Raw genomic sequence first — 15,794 nt, 5'->3', positions numbered from 1 at the left:
ATGTTTTGAGAATGACGAGGGCAATGAATGTACAAATGTGCTTTACACAATTGATGTATGTATGGATTGTGATAAGAGTCGTATGAGCCCCTAATAAAACGATTAAAAAAAAACAAAGAAAGACCTGCTTCTCCAAGCTGACTACAAGGCTTCTCCAAGAGAAGAGCCCCCTAGGTCTAGACAGGCTTCCTGGTTATGTAAACTCTCACCATCCTCAGGGAACCAAGCCACACTCATGTCCTTGGGCTAGAATTAGGAGTCCACTCCTTGCATATTAGATCATAAGCCTCTCAATAATTACTCGGCATTCACAAAGTCAAATTTCACTACTTCTTAATACCTCTCTTAGACTGGAGTTTCACTATAATTTATCATTCCAAGGTTACCAAAACCAAACCAAACCTACTGCCAGCGAGGCGATTCCCACTCACAGGAACCCTGGTAGGCAGAGGAAAACTGCCCTCTGGGGTTCCGGGGCTTAAACCTTTAAGGGAGCAGACAGCCCCATTTTAGAAATTGGGAACAGAAGGTAGCCACCTCTGAAGACGAGGGCGCCGCAGGTTTCGCTCGGAAGGGCCTGACACCTGGAAAGAAAGGTGACATCTACATGCACAGGGCACACTCCTTCCAGTCAGCCCCTGCTTCTTGCTGCCGGCCTCCCCCAGTCCTGGGTTTTTCCTTCCAAACCCATTGCAGTGGAGTTGATTCTGAGTCAAAGAGACCCCATAAGACTGGGTAGAACTGCCCCATAGGGTTTCTAAGACGGTAACCTTTACGGGAGCAGACTCCACGGTGATGGATGGGTTTGAATTACCCACCTGTCAGTTGACAGCTGGAAGCTTAACCTCTAGCCACCAGGCCTCTTTTTGATGTGACTTGGTTGAGTGGCATCCAAGAACAACTGCCACATCAACACAAGCTCCTCTGTTCACAACACAGTAGAACGTGAAAATAGCTTTATTGGACAGAATATCCATACAAAGTGACACCTCACAACTTCCTGGCGAATTTAAAACACTGACGGACTGTAATGCATTATTAATGCCTGTTAAGTAGGACCACTCAGTGTTCTGAACCGTTTAATTCCTTGTGTTATTATCCCCCATCCTAGTGTCAAAGATCTCCAAGTCAGTCTCTACTGCTCTGATTAATTCATTATATTCTAGAGATGTCAGCATATACGATATAATTCTCTCCCCCCCCCCTCCTCATCTCATCTCCCTTAGGGCACCGTCAGCTTGTGAAGATCAGAATTCCTGCAGGAATTCTTGTTTTCACCTCACCCCAGGTCCCCCCCGCCCCCTCCCTGTGGTCGTGTGGTACTCACTTAGTACATGGCTCTTCAGTGAGCAAGAGGGAGCAAAATGATCTCTCCTCAAGTGGAACTAACTCACGGAAAGGCATGACCAGGCACCAAGCCCCTAATCTGTGAGTCAGGTTCTGTGTACATTTCCCATTTCATACTCTTGCCTGGGAAATAAGTTGCTTCTCCAGGTTACAAATGCATAAACAAAAGCCCAAAGGAGGCTATGTGTCCATCTAAAGTTACCTGGTTAATCAGGGAAAGGACAGTTTGTGCGACACCAATCACCCCTCGTAGTTTCAAAAAGCCCCTGGGCTGTCTGTTCAAATTCCAAGTGTCAGTGCCCGGCAGGTTGAAAGGTGAGTCCACATGTAACTACCAGGCTATGTTAGAAATAGTTGCAGCAGGGTCCACTCCCCTCCCCTGGCTCCCATGGTACCCAAGAGCAGATTCCACAAACATATCCCCAATACCACGCCCCCACCCACTTCCACACTGCTTCTCAACCCATCTGGTTCCTACCCTCACATTCAAATCTAAAGAAACCTTTCCCTGCCTTCGATCTGAAACGGAAACCCGGGTCAGACTTTTGTTCTTCAAACCTCTCTTTCTTCTGCAAAAATAAAAACGCGGTGTTTCATCCCAGAACAGGCTGCGTGCCAGAATAAACAGCACCTTGGATTTTCTTGAAAAGAAAGCTTGGCTCAAAGCGCAGCCTCGCTGCACGAGAACTCTTGGAGAATGCAACCCTGCAAAGTCAAATATTTGACACGGTGGCACTGGAGAACCGCAAGCCTGTCGGTCCCTGCACTGCTCCTGGCCAAGACAAAGCACTCTGTCCCCCAAAACAGCTTACCGACCCTGCCCAGATGAGGACGCTGAGACCCCAAGCCTCCAAGTGTCAGGAGCAGGGGACAGCTGACAGCCACCCCAACACCCAGCAGGCTGACGCCCTGAGGGGGGGCGGGGGAGAGATTCACTCACGGAAACAAACTGCCTGCGGAGTTCTCCAACGGGCTCCCTTCCCGCTGACCCGTTAAACAAAAAGAGAACTCACGCTCCATCAATGGCACATGAACACAATCTCATTAACTCCAGCCCCGCATTTCCCCCACACTTTCTGCAAGTGCCTGTCTTTTTTGCCTGCATTGCAGCAGCTGAATCTGGAGCTTCGAGGAGAAGGGAAACTGCAATCACATTACCTTCCCTGCACATCCTGCCCCTGCGGTGCGCGGAGCCGGGAGGCTGCGTCGTCTCCCTCCCGGGAAGCGAGGTCTGAGCCGAGATGCTGGCAAGTGAGCTTGGGCACAGCAGCGGCTGCTTCCCAGCTGTAAAAGGACGTGGTCAGATGATCTGTGACCTTGCTGGAAAAGCAAACACTGACTTCCTTTCCGCTCTCAGGAATAGGTGTGAGGGGACGGAAAGAAATTGGAGACTCGGTCAGCAAGCGGGGGAACTTGCAGAAAGGAAGAAGGCTTGGATCCTTCAACTGGGAAGCGAGTGCCCAGACCGGCGATCTCTGTGGAGAGGCACATCTAAAGACACTACACGGCGCACATCCACTTCCAGAGAGTCATCAATTAGGGCATCTGATGAATTAGGCTTTTCCTCCTTCCTCCTGGTCGCTGGGGTGGCTCATTAACGAAACAGTGGCTAACGAGGCAGTTTCCTTCGGAGTTGGCATCTCTCACCAGCTCACCGCGGTTTTTCTTGCCTCTGCTTTTGAAACTTCCTCTGCCCGCTCTTCAGGGAGGCTCTCGGAGATGGCCCCCCAGGCTGCCCACTGCCCAAATCATTCAAGAAGAAGGAGACAATGACAAGACTGGCTGCTCAGCATTCTGCTGCCCTGGGCACCAAAGTGCACCAAGATCAGGCAGGTAGAGAAAAAAGCAAGGAAGTACCTGCTGTAATCACAAGCCAATGCACTGCCACTCCTTGGCTCCGGATTGGGCTCGGTCCCGCCTGCAGGGATCTGGGAGTCCCGGAGGCAGGCGAGTGAAGGAGCCCAGGGAGCAGGGCAGGAGAAGGGGCTTTTGAGTGTCCCAGGCAGGCACCTCACGCGGCTCCTCGAACTCCTTCAGAGTGGAGGCCGTAGGCAGTAAGGTGTGGACCGAGGCTCCTGGTTCCCCAGACCAGGCTCTGACGCTGGAGCAAAAGGCGAGACAGAGGGAGGGGTGATCCAAGAGGGCCAGGGAAATGCCGGGCTTCCTTTGTGCAGGCTCAGCAGAAGCAGCACGGGGACCCTGTCCCCTTGCCCTCCTAGGGCTCTAGCCAAGCCATCCTAGGAAATGAAGTGACACTTCGGAGCAGCTCTGACCTTCTGCGACACTGAAGTCGGCATGTGCTTGCAGAGATCAGGGTTCCGGGCAGGTGTCTGTCTCACCCGCAGTGAAACCCAGGGCAGCTTGCGTGTGTCACCCTGAAATGCTGCCTGCAGACAGCTCCTTGGCTCAAGAAGCAATTCACCATTGGGTTCTGCTTATCTTCACACCAGCACGGAAGGCAGCCAGACCGGGGACTAAATCCCCGTTGCACGGTGAGGAAAACATGAGACGAAATGTGGGGTGACTTCCCTGGGGTCACCCAGGAGTGAATCTGGATTAATACGATGAAGATGCCTGGGGTAGAGTTCTATGTTCTTCCCAGGACACCCGGCCACACTCCTGATTCTCCTAGACGATTCTAAGCAGGCACAAGATGACGTGATGGGAACAAACATAAAAGACATCACAGACCAACTCAACAGAATAAAAAATAATCAGAACTATTTCTTGAACTCTTCAGGTTGCATGAAAAATACACTCTGACTTACATTGTTTGATATATTTTAAATAACCAGCCCCTACAAACTGGCAAGGGAACGGCTGGAGAGGCATATCATATTTCACCGGGAAACCCAGGGGGAAGAAGCCCCATTTGCCAGGCCCCACGGCGCTCTGGGCATCTCTGGGAGACACCTGGCTGCTAACCAAAAGTTGGAGTCCAACCAGAGGTGCCTCCGAAGAAAGGTTTTGATGCTTGACTTCCAAAGAACTGGCCACTGGAAGCCCTGTGGAGCACAGTGCTAGGCCACACTCAAAGGCAACGCCATCAAAACGGCCCCTATGTTCAGCAGCACAAAGCATGGCACAGTCTGGCTCCATCCTCACAGTCCTTGCCCACCTGAGCCCATTGTTGCAGCCACTGTGTCCATCCATCCCATTGAGGGACTTCCTCTTTCCACTGCCCCTCCACTTTACCACGCATGATGTCCTTCTCCAGGGACTGGTCTCTCCTGACAGACAACATGTCCACAGTATGCAACACAGTCTTGCCATCTTGCCTCCAAGGATCACTCTGGCCAGACTCCTTCCGAGACAGATTGCTTGTCCTTTCAGAAGTGCATGGTGCTTTCAATGTTCTTCTTCTCCAGCACCATGATTCAAATGCAGAGTGCCTGACAGACTCGCTTCTATGCTTTTCCATCCTCGCATACTTCCCCACTGTTGACGGAGGAGCGTTCTCTTCCCCCGCTCTCACCACAAATGGTTCCTTACTCAAGACAAAGAGAAGCAAGGTTGTTAGTTCCAGAGCGCTCTCTTTTCTGCAAGGCCCCAACATTTTGCAGAGGGACACTGTTCCCACGTCTTTGCCTGGCTTCTAGGCCTTCCATCAAACACAGCTTCCAAGGGAAGTGGCCAGTCTAAGCTCAGTTGTAGCAAGTGTCTCATATATTCTAAGGGCTGGCTCTCTGTCTCCCAACCAGCATCAAGGCTAGCCAAAAAGCCAAAACTGACCCCATTGCCACTGATTCCAGCCCGTGGATAGGATTCTCTGGGTTGTAATCTCTGCGGGTGCAGATCACCAAGTCTTTGTTCCGTGGCACAGCTTTGTGGGTTTGGATTGCCCATCTTTAGGTCGCTTGTCAAGCACAAACCATCTGCAGCTCCTAAGGACCTAACATCAAGGCTTGGTGCTCAATAAAGTTTGTTCCACAAACCTAGACACAGGTGGCCCCTCCAGGCACCCTGGCAAATGCACAGGACACACTTCTGCTTTTTCACTGGATTCCACTCATCAGATTAAACAGGACATCAGAGCAAAGGGAAAAAATAATGCCACCACCCTACCATCTCCCATCAGTGACAAAGGGCAGTGTGGCTCAGATGCCACATAGAATTGTGTCTCTCATATCTTCAGCCCTCCTCCTGGGAGAAGTAGCATCTTCAGTTCTCTGGCCTCCACTTGTGGGGAGTGGGTAGGCAGGGAGAGGACACTAAGCTGACTGCCTGGATCTCTAAGAGTAGATGAACTTGTTCTGTTCATTGTCTTTATAACTTAGCCAGGACAGCCACCTCTGTCACTACCTCATTTACACACCACGATGAGTACAGCAGGCACTGTCAGGCTCCATTTCCCAGGTAAGGAAAGAAATCTTGTTCCCAAGATCACAAAGTTACAAAAGGCAGAGCCTCAATCCAAGTCCAGGCTTTCTGTCTCTCAGAAGAATGGTCTCCCTCTAGACCAGTGGTTCTGAACCTTCCTAATGCCATGAGCCTTTAATATAGTTCCTCATATTGTGGTGACCCCCAACCATAAAATTATTTCCGTTGCTACTTCATAACTAATGTTGCTACTGTTATGAACTGGAAGCCCCCTATGAAAGGGTCGTTCGACCCCCAAAAGGGGTCGTGACCCACAGGTTGAGAACCGCTGCTCTAGACCACACCATCTGAACTGGGCACTGGGCAGGCAGGTGAATGCAGGAGGGAGCATGCACACACCAGAATGCATGCTTTGGGTGGGTTAGGGGAAGCAGTGTGCTGCCCAGGAGGAAACAGACCCCTGATGGAAGAGGGAAGACCTTCCTGGGCAACCCAGGGACTTTCTCTAGGGGAATCAGTGCTTCTTTCTTGGGGTCCCATCCTTGGCTCCTGACCCTGGCCATGTCTGAGGCACCAACTTGATTCCACCCCCATGTCTCACTCAGACAAAATCCTTAAAGGTAACATCCAACTTCACATTACCTCCAAGCCACCCAGAGAATCCCCTAGACCAGGAGTCGGCAAGCTTTCGAGACGGAAGAGCCAATTCTGTGCCTCACAACAATTTAAAAATTATTTGAGAGCCATAAATATATTTTTACAAACAAAATAAATCACCAGGATCTGAATAATACCCTTGATCGCCCCCCCCCTACACACCAATTTTCCTTCAGGACCACATGTGTGTACCAAAAGAGCCACCTATGGCCCTCGAGCCGGCGTTTGCCAACCCCTGCCCTAGACCAAGCACGTCTATTCACAGGAACTTCTTTCACAGATTAATTTGACTGAAGGGAAGTATTGACTCCCTTTGCAATCTAGAAACCCCCAACGTCTCTGACCCACCCAAGTCAGGCAAGAGGACTAAGGCTCCAAGGGAAGAGGCGGGACTATCTTAGGAAGGCACCTTCTAAGTGGTCCCTTAGGCTTTTGCACTTTAGCAGGGAGCCAGAGATTGGGCAGTGTGTGCGGTTACAGAGTCGAGGGGGCGTTCCCAGATGAAGTATTTGCATAACTGAAACAGGCCTTCACCGGTACACTGGTGCACTCACAGTCCCTCTTGCCAGAATTCACCCTAAATCATGCATGTGAGTGAGACTCTTGGGTGTAGTAATTCAAGAGAGAAATGAGCTATTCTAAAGATTAACTCTTTAAAGCAAGTGCAATGTTTTGAAGAAAGAAACAAGACCGATTGCAGAAAGAAAGGAAGCTGCATCGACCAGTGAGAAACTCTCCTTGGAGAAGAAGAAAGGCGGTTAGGCAACAGGGAAAAAGGCGTTTAGGCAACAGCTCTCCCCTCATATAGACCCTTCCCGAACTTTGTCCTTGATGTCAACGTGTTGCAAAATCAAGATCCAAATAAACAAGCGAGGGCAAGGAGTGAAGAGCAATTCATAAGAAAATAAAAATGGTAAATATTTGGAAATATTTACCAAGAGATGTGAGCTAAACAATGAAATGCCATAGTTTTTGTTTTCCCTAAATGTCCTAAGGACTCTGGGTCCACTGCAAACACTATGTGAGCCCTGGTGACACAATGGGTTGGTAACACATTGGGCTACTAACCACAGGGTCAGCAGTTCAAATCTACCAGTTGCTCTGTGGGAAGAAAGTTGAGGCTTTCTGTTCCCATATAGACTGACAGTCTCAGAAACCCACAGGAGCAGTTCTACTCTGTCCTGTAGTGTCACTAGGAGTCAGTATTGCTTTTTATGGCAGTGAGTTTGATTGTTGTTTTGAAATAACTCTACCACGTGCCTGATCCAAGTCACGGTCATGTCAATCACCACAGGCAGATGAGGAAATGAAGCATGTGAATTGTGGCGCTGGCTAAGACCATAAATAAACACACTGTGGACTGACAGAAGAAACCAGTCTTAAAAGAGCCCCACGGGTGAGGTTCCTTAGAAGTGAGGGAGGTGAGGCTTGGTTTTGGTTACTCTGGGCATATCATCAGGAAAAAAGTAATTTCTAGAAAACGGCATATCTGCTAAAACCACGTGTCAACAAAAATGAAGGAAACCATCCATGAAATAGCCGTGACAATGGCCTCTATGACACCACTGGTCAGGAAGGAACGGAGCAACCTTTACTCCGTTACACACGAGGTCACCACCAGGGGGATCAATTCAGTGGACAACAAACCTTGAAGAAGTATTTTTTATTCTATTATCCAAGGTCCAAGGTGGAGATTCGGAACAGTTGCCCAGGAACTAAAGCCATCAACGTCAAAATTTGAATCCACGATTTTCTGACTCTAAAGTGCCACTCTTAACCATGATACAAGACAGACTCTTAGCAAGTTAGAAAAGAAATGAATAAGGAAGGATTCTCATTGCTGATAAGGATGTGATGAGAAGGCCCCACCATCCTCCCTAGGAGATTGCAGCAGGCTCAGAAACCCACAGCGGGCGGTTCCAAGTAGACTGGGCACTCAGGAGGAATCTCTCCCAACACACCGTCTATTGGGTGGCATGTCGAGACATGTCTGAGGTGTGTCTGAGGTATGGCAGGTATGGCACCAAGCCTTGGGTGCCATTTAAAGAGGATCACTCCCTACTAACCCAGAATGGCCCGGTATAGACCCAGAGGTACAACAGACTCAAAGACACATGCATTTCGGTGTGGAATGCAACTTGGGAAAAGAAAACGAAAATCCTCACAATTGGACCAATAGAAAGCATCATAAAAAATGGAGAAAAATCGAAGTTGTCAAGGGTTTTGTTTTACACAGTCAGTGCTCATGGAAGCAGGAGTCAAATATCAAATGACACATTGCATCGGGCAAACCTGCTGCATAAGGCCTCTTTAAAGTGTTATAGAGAAAAGATGTCGCTGTGAGGACTAAGGTGTGCCTAAGCCAAGCCTGATGTTTTCCCGCACCTCGTATGCAGGCAATAGCAGGAATGAGTAAGGTAGACTGGAGAAAATGGATACATTTGAATTCTGATGTTGGCAAAGAATATTGAAAGTACAATGAACTGCAAGAAGAGCAAACACATCCCTCTTGGAAAAAGTATAGTGAGAGTGCAGCTAGGATGGTAACACTTCATCTCATACACTGTATACACTGTGAACCTGTTATCAGGGGAAATCAGTCCCCAGCAAGGGACATCACACATGTAAAGCAGAGGGTCAACACAAACGAGAGTGACCCTCAAGAGGACGGAGCGATAGGGTGGCAGCAACAATGAGCTCCAGCATGACAACATGGCATGAGCTCTGGCAGCATGTCCTGTTGTACACAGGTCACTAGGAGTCAGGACGGACTCGAGGACACTTCACAACAGCATGTATGAACTGGAATCGTGGTAGCCATACTTTTTTACGTCGCCCCAGACAGCCAGTTTTTCTTTCTCTTTATTGGGAGCCGAGTGAAGGTCTATAGAGCAGATTCCTTTCCCGTTCACCAACGCATGCACATTCCAGTTCACCTCATTGACTGCCATCCTCAAAATGCGCTATCTATCACATAGCCCTCTTTCTGTTTGTCCTGTCCCAGTTACGCCATCGTTCCTAACCTTTCCAAACGTTATCCTCAAAAACCACAGTAGTTTTCAGTTTCCTTAAAATAATTCCCTTTTGATGTCAAATGGTTTATTATTCTACGGTTTATGGAGCTCACTGGTGTTATTGTTCCCCTTATAGACCTGTCTGCTGTTTGGCTGAAAATTGAGTCATGGGGGTTAGCTCCCCCAGGTTCAATCCCAAAGGTGCTTAAGGTTCATAGTTTTGGGTGTTCCACTAGTCTCTATTTGACTAGTAAGCCCGTCTTTTAAAAATCATGTTGAATTTTGTTCTATATTTTTATTCCACTCTATCCAGGGCCTTCTAATGGGATCCTTTTCAGCGCAATTGGCAGCAGTAGGCGGGCACCATCTAGTTCTTCTGGTCTCAAGGGTCTGGGGTCGTATGCTCATATGGCTAATCAGTATATTGGACTAATTGTTTCCATATGTCTTCAGTTTTCACCACTCTTCTTTCCTCTAGACAGGAAGAGACCAACAATTGCCCTTAGATGTCTGCTCATATACTTTTAAGACTCCAGCCACTATTGACCAGAGTAGGACTTATAATATTATCATTGTGGGCTATGTTTTGCTAATTTTCCTTGGTGTTCCCAGAGACTATGGGCCCTAGCTCCCAGGATCAGCAACTCATTTCTTCGAGTGTTTGGGTATGTCTAAGAAGTTTTCATAACTTTACTGCCAGTACGTTCCACTACTTGAAGTACTTCCCAATAAAGACGATAGCAATTAAATTTTAGGTCAACTAGCACCTGTGTGAAAATGTAGGAGTGGGCTCCAACCTATCAATCAGCTCATAGCCTGGTGATGCCTCCTGGGGTGTGTGGCCTTTTTACGAGAGACAGTGAGAACCTCTCTCTGCTCTCTAGCCCTTTGCTTCACTCTTTGCTAGGATTCTGGGTCAGCCTCCAGGGGCAGCCCCAGGTGGGCTGCTCAACCCTGGGAGCTGTCAATGCTCTGCCATGTTTTAATTGACCTTGGATCCATGTGACTCTGCACCCACCAGCTTGTGATCTTCTTGTATCCCACCTCACCTTTTGGCATCATGAGCCTTGGCTACATGGTTCTGAAGAAGGTCCCAGATAGTATCAGACTCGTGGATTTGAGCTGGATTGGGTTGAGATGCCTTCTTGACATAAAATTACTTCTTGATATAAAGTTCTTTCTTATACATATATGCATGTCACTGGTTTTTGTTTTTCTAGACAACCCAGACTAACACAAAGATCAATGAGTACATCCTTCAGTATGGGTTACAACTTATGAAAACAAAAATCCTCACAACTGGACCAGTAGACAACATCCTGATAAATGGAGAAAAGATCAAAGTTGCCAAGGATTCCATCTTGCTTGGTTCCACAATCAATGATCATGGAGGCAGAAACCAAGAAATCAAATGATGCATTGCAATGGGTAAATCTGCTGCACAAAACCTCTTTAAAGTATTGAAGATCAAGGATGTCACTTTGAGGACTAAGGTGAAGGTTACCCAAGCAACAGTATTTTCAATCACCTTATATACACGAGAAAGCAGTACAGTGAGTGAAGAAGACAGAGAATAACAGCTGCATCATGAGCTCTGGTGCTGGCAAAGCACTGCAGGCTGCCAGGAGAAGAAACGCACCGCATTAGAGGAAGTGCCACCACAATGCTCCATGGAAGCTAGAATGGCGAGGCTTTGTTTTAAATGCTTTGGACAGGTTATCAGGAGAGACCTCTCCCTGGAAAAGGAGTTCATGCTTGATAAAGTGGAGGGCTATCAAAAAAAAGGAAGACCCTCAATGAGATGAATGGCTGACCCACTGACTGAAACGATGAATGTAATACAACAATTGCGAGGCAGGGAAGGAGTGGGCAGTGTTTCATTCTGTTGTACATATAGTTCACTCTGAGTCAGAACCAACTCAACTGTACTTCTTCTAACTTTTCATTTTTTCCCAAACTTCTTTCAGGATTCCTTCCTTGTCTTTGGTTTTGGAAAGTTGGACTATCTTTGTGATCTACAACTACACACACACACCCCGAATTCGATCCTGTTTGGAGCTCAGTGGACTTCTTAGATGCCTGTATTCTCATATTGCATGACCTTATGGCAGTTTTCTTCCAACCCATCCTCCACATCTTCCCTGTGCTTTTGCTGTTTCTGTTCTGGAGTTCCAAACACACATACGTTACTCTTCTTACTGGTGTTTCCCATAATTATTAGGCTTTCTTCATCCCCCCCCCCCCCCGACTGTTCTTCTAGCAGATTATTCATTGTTTGGTCTTTAATCTCACTAATTCTATTTTCCCTTGATTCAATTCCACTCCTTTGTCTTTCCAGTAAATTACCTATTTATGCATTGGGTTACTAACTGGAAGGTGGGCACTTTGAAATCACCAGCAGTTCCTCAGGAGAAGGATGGGGCTCTCTACTCCTAGAGTACCAAGAGTTACCAAGTTAGGTCTGGTAATTCAGTTGGATTTCTTGTACAGCACCCTGCAATCCAGGCTACAGCGAACCAACCAAATAAGCTATAAGATCCTTTCCTAACATATTAAGCTGAAACACTGCAGGAAGGAATTTGTGCTTAATGGACTCATATTAATAAATTCAGATGGATCGAACTTTATATTTCCTGCATAATTATCCCACACCTTGAATAGCCATTCCCACACATATTTTCAAGGATTGTTTGTACATATCAAAAATAAATAAATAAAGCAGTTGTTTTGGAATGTGGCACACCTCTTCCTGGGTCATCATTTGTACTTCACTTATTGGAGCTCACTAGTTTTATGTATACAGAAGCAATAACAGGTGATGTGGTGTTTCCTGTGAACATTCAGCAATGTCTTGTATGGCCCCTGCCTCAGGAGAAACTCCAGACAATGTCCTAGGTGCCATCTCAGCATGGATTAATCTCCTCAAATTTGGGTGGAAGAGAAAATGCTTTTACTGATAATGGATTAGCAGATGGAGGGTGAATATTGCGGGCTAATGTGATTCACTGGAATTTAGGAGCCCAATGTCCCCATCCTCCTGATTATGTGCCCCTATGTTACCATATCACGTTTCAAGATCCTGTTTCTTCCCAATCAATGTCCACACTTTAATATCACACATCATTCAATGTTGAAAATTCAGTTGCCTGAGAAATTCACTATCTTTATGATAAGACTCTGGGTTTGGGTTTCAGCAATATCAATTCTATTACTACAAGAAATCAGGCTGTCTTTCAGGGTATGATTGGAACCCTTGAGGTATTTTATGGGGTGCTTGAGAGTTGTGGCTCTGGAGCCTTGAGCTCGTCTCTTTCCTTTATCAATTTATCTATTGTAAGTGGAAACAACCAGCTAGCTGCCCTATACTTCTCATCCTGACGAAATTGCAGAAAAGTATCAAATGTGATTACCTAGAGCCTTGCTTCCCACCAATACTTGATCTATTGGTTGTTGTATCTTGCATCTTATATTGCGACCTCATGCATGGATTAGCAGTATTCTCTTTATTAGTGGAAGCATAGTCATCAGTACTAATGGAGTAAGAGTTATCAGTGTCTGAAGAACTAATCAGGCTTGAGAACCAATTTAGAAAACTCATCCTTATAATTTTGTTTCACTAGAACTAGTCTTGGTACTGAATGTCTTAGGCTGGGTTCTCTAGAGAAGCAAATCAGTGAAACTTATATATGTGTGTATGTGTGTATATCTATCTATCTATCTATCTATCTATCTATCTATCTATCTATCTATATAGAGGGAGAGAGAGATGGGGGGGGGTTATTGAGAAAATGGGCCACACAGCTGTAGCAACGGGCAAGTTGCAAGCTCATGGATCAGATGTCAGGCTGGAGGTTCTCCTTGATCACAGCTGCAGGGGCTGATACACCACAAGTTGGCAGGTCAGAAAGCAGACTTCTGACTGCAGAGGTGAATGAATGCAAGGTCAGCAAGTAACATGGCAGGCTTCTAACGACTCCTGGGATCGGCAGGTGACACAAAAGACCACTGGCTCAAATCCAAAGAGTAGGAGGGCAACAAGCCAGATATAGGCCAGAGGAAGAAAAAAGCAATCAAACTTTCCCACAGTACTCACTTATACTGGAAGCAGGCAACACACTCAAAGAGACCTCATCATGGTAGATTAGTAGGTCTTAAAACTGCCGAATCACTGAGAATCTTGGTGCAGCCAAGTTGGCATAAAACCTTAACTACCACAGTATACCAGAGTTGTGCAAATATCACCACATGTAATTTTAGAACACTGGTTTCTTCACTGCACTAACTGCAAGGTCAGCAGTTCGAAACCACCAGCTGCTCTGAGGGAGAAAGATGAGGCTTTCCATTCCTGTAAAGAGTTACAGTCTCAGAAACTCAGAGAGGCATGTGTCTACCCCCGTCCCAGCCCTAGGCAACCACTAATCTACTTTCTGTCTCTGTTTGAATATTCCAGAAATTTCACATAAATTGAATCAGACAAAATGTGTCTTTTGTAAATGTCTTCTTTTACGAGTGGGGTGTTTTCTGAATCAACTTGATGGCAGTGAGTCTGGTTTTGGATGATGCTTTGAGGTTTCACCAGGGCAACCAGACTACGATGGACAAGGCAGAAAGGCCTTAGCAATTACTTCCAAAATATCAGCCCATGAAAGACCTCTAGCACAACAATAGTCTTACCCAAATGAGACACAGGGATGTCCCACGGATGTGGGGTCTGCATGAGCCGGCTGCAGATGTAACAGCAGCAAGCTCGTAACAAGCAAGGGATGCTGCGGGGGTGGGGGGATGGGGGGTAGCCAGCTACTCAACACCCTTTAGTGAACTTTTCAACACAAGCTTGCTAGCGTGGTTCCTGTTGGAAACCATGAAGCCTGGCGGCTGTAATGCAGCATCAGCTTTATCTTGTTCCTAATTGCTTCTATTGTTCTATTAATTTATATTACGTGGAGAGTTATTTTTAGAACCACTCTTGCTTTTTTGGGGGTGGGGGTGGGGAGCTGAGATTATTTGTTGCGCTATTATTTTGATCATGTTCCTCTGCCTCGTTCATCCTTAAATATTACCAAATTTTTTCCCCACTGCAAAGCGGGCCTGAGTGTGCTCGCTGGAGCCAGGCCCCTCCCTCCACCTAAGCAGCCACCATCCAAAGAGCTTGGCAGCTGTGACTTGGAATAAACATTTGCGGAATTTTCCCAGGAATTCAGCTCCACTTCCTCCCTTCTGGGTCACTTCAGTGGAAGCACCCCAAGGGGAGGCACAGACATCCCCCCACACACAGCGGGGCACCTTGGCACCCACCGTGTTTGGGCTGCTCCCGCCCCCAACCACTGCCCCTGCTCGGAATCCAGCAGGAGCCTACAGGAGTTCACAGAATGGGCTGCAGGTGCAGGAGGTTTAGTCCTGCTGGGCCGTGGCATCTGCCTTCTGGGCAGAGAGCAAGAGGGTTTTTTGGCTCAACTATGCACAGCCTGCACATTCAGGAAAGTCAGTTAGACCAAAATGAGCCTGATAAGTGATCCCCAGGCATCTGGGTGGGGCCAGGGCGGTTTCCAGAGCTCCCAGGCAAGTTGAAAGGCTTTTGTAATTGAGGAGCAGGCTGATTTGATGTGGGTCAAATAAGGGCGAAGAGCACTCAGCCCCAGTGGTGCACTGGCTGAAGGAAGGGCAAGAATCAGTCCAGAGATGAAGCGGAGAGAGGAAGATGCAGGCATTTTAAATTGAATTTTATTTTTTAATTCTCACTGCCATCAAGTTGATTCCAACTCCAGCAACCCTTTAGAACAGAGTAGAGCTGCTCCTGTGGGTTTCCAAGACTTTGTTTTTTTTACGGGGGTAGAAAGCCTCCTTTTTCTCCCTTGGAGTGACTGGTGGTTTTGAACTGCTGACCTCTTGGTCAGCAGCGCAACGTATACCCTACTATGCCACCAGAACTCCTCTGGATGCTGGTATAAGAAGATCAACATGAACTTCAGAGTTGGCGGGCGGCACGCACAGCGCTACAAACCATCGTATTGGCAGTTGAACTCCACCCAGAGCCACTTCAGAAGGAAGACTAATAATCTCCTTCCACAAAGTCACAGTCCTTAAAAACCCTCTGACACACGCAGGGTTGCCATTAGTAAGAAACAAGGCCGGTCTTTGTGTTTTGGGGGGAGAGGGCAGGTCTTGTCATCGTGGCTTTGGGGCGGGGGTGGGAAGAGGAGGCATATGAACTTCTGTCCACTTTTCACTTTAGACTACAAGGCATCGTGCACCACCTGGCAAGACAAATGAAGGTTTACTCCTATGGTGGTGTTGCCTGAGCTTGGTCTTGCTCTCGTGTGGGTCAAGTCATGAAGGAAAAGTGTTGGCGGAATACACCCCTTATAATTGTGCCCTCAAATGAGTCACAGAATGGTCGGGCACTTGGAACGTAGCGCGGACAAACACCTATGACCGCTGAGTGGACTGCACTTGCTG

The sequence above is a fragment of the Echinops telfairi genome, unplaced genomic scaffold (assembly GCF_000313985.2).
Source record: "Echinops telfairi isolate 266 unplaced genomic scaffold, ASM31398v2 ScPeMD7_443;HRSCAF=831, whole genome shotgun sequence".
Lineage (NCBI taxonomy): Eukaryota > Metazoa > Chordata > Mammalia > Afrosoricida > Tenrecidae > Echinops > Echinops telfairi.
This window is presented reverse-complemented; position numbering follows the sequence as displayed.